This window comes from Theobroma umbraticum, unplaced genomic scaffold (genome assembly GCF_002168275.2).
Source record: "Theobroma umbraticum cultivar Fairchild unplaced genomic scaffold, ASM216827v3 scaffold_299.0, whole genome shotgun sequence".
Classification (NCBI taxonomy): Eukaryota; Viridiplantae; Streptophyta; class Magnoliopsida; order Malvales; family Malvaceae; genus Theobroma; species Theobroma umbraticum.
In genome coordinates this window covers 995,105-996,885 of record NW_018397285.1, presented here as the reverse complement: position 1 = coordinate 996,885, position 1,781 = coordinate 995,105, and the positions used below count along the sequence as shown (strand labels likewise).

The 1,781-nt window shown below is 36.2% G+C and overlaps 1 long non-coding RNA gene across 1 annotated transcript in view; it reads right to left on the bottom strand.

Moving 5' to 3' along the window:
• Positions 1-1,768, bottom strand: part of LOC149526253 (uncharacterized) — a 2,106-nt gene extending 338 nt beyond the window's left edge. The window contains exons 1-2 of the long non-coding RNA XR_016352201.1: positions 1,750-1,768; positions 63-117 (exon numbers count right to left, since the gene is read on the bottom strand). This is a non-coding gene — a long non-coding RNA (uncharacterized LOC149526253). The remainder of the gene's footprint in view (positions 1-62; positions 118-1,749) is intronic.
• Between the last annotated feature and the right edge of the window lie 13 nt (positions 1,769-1,781).

Sequence of the window (1,781 nt, the reverse complement as noted above, 5' to 3'; positions counted from 1 at the left end):
GACACAACACGACCTCTAGGCAGTAGAGCGACTCTGAGTGGAAGTCTAAGAGATGCCATTACCTACGTTGCAGGTAGTCTTGATGTGCTAAGTGATGCACTTGTACTGATTACTTATCTACAAAAAGAAATGAGGGGGTGAGTCTCACAGACTCAGTGATCATCAACTTCGTGAGTAAGGGGTAGATGGGAAACAAGATAAAGGCAGAAGATTTGAATATTAAAAATATGAGAGTATATGTAAACAAATTAACTCAAAAAGGGAGGTTTGTGCCTTACATGTGAAACTAGTAAGCTAATGCAAGATAGTCATTTAAATAAAAGATTTAACCAATTCATATAAAGATTTCTGCCATCAAAATCATTTAGCAACTGGCTTAAAGCAATTTAAAAATCACCACGTGAGCTCTCGTACAATCCATCATTTACAAAATTTATATGCAAATCCATAAAACATCTCATACGGGAGGAATTAAATCCACTGTCATCGTACAAGTAAGGGAGCTGCGAAAAAACCGTTATTTCTCACCATGCGAAAAACCATGTGCGTAAAAACCCATAGAGATATCACTCTCGAGTAAGAATAAAAATAAAGAACACGTGGACCCGTTTCCACATAATAACATCTTGGAGCTTCACTCCACCAGATCCCCACATGCCATGGCAGTCTCAACAATGTTGGCCAACATTAGAGAAATCAGACGGTCGCAACCGCGTATCACAACTTGTGGCCTAGCCACGTACAATCACAGATCATGGCCTCAGTCATGTCTAACAGCCCGTCGGTGACCCAAGGATTCCCTAGTTAAAGCTCACTTGTGCACAAGGGTCACACTTAACGGAAGTGACAATCGCCTACTCTCAAATCTTCTAGTTTGATAAAACCATTTAAAAATATAGTTGGGTTCTCAAAAGTTCATTTCAAAGTCATTTCCAAAATGTTCACATAGTAACATGAAAAGATTCCTTATAAGACTTTAAAATATAAACTCTTTGCATGAGGTTGAAAGATCATTTAGCATAATGGATATGTGTTTCAATCATGAATGTACATCACACAAACTATAAGACACATACATGACATAAATCATATTAAAAAGCTTATTTCTCGATTTTAAAAAACTTTACGTATATATATAGGTTATATGTATATATATTAAGCCATTTCCAAAGTCATACCATCCACAATTTCCTAGCAATTCTACCATCTCATGCTTTCCACAAATTTGCATTTAAAATAAATCAACACGTATTTATATATACATATATGTATTTAAGGATATTTTAAAATAGACACCCCCTGCTCACCTCATAATAGTGGGACGCTACATCGCTATTGAGTTGAGCTTGTATCTAACTAATTCTTACTTGCCGATCACTTGTTACCTCCTCCGGCACGCCACCACAACAACTTTACTTACTTATTTTCTCCCTAGCAACCATTCAACCCAATACATGTAATTATACACACAAATGGTAGCACATCAACCAATAATCCTTAACCAAATCTCTTAGTTCTCATCACATTATTTACACGCATTTATCACACAATCCATACACTTAACCAACCAAAGCTTATGCAACATAATATAGTCACATTGCATGCTCACCTCTCGGTTTAAGCTTGAATTTTCAAATTTAATTCACAACTCCCTCACATCTAAGGTCACCTTTGCTGCCACAAACATAGTCAATCAATACACATCACATTTTTCCTTTCTACTTAAAATTTCAAGACTAAAACACTTACCCATTTCTTATTTAGCTCCAAAATCACCATGC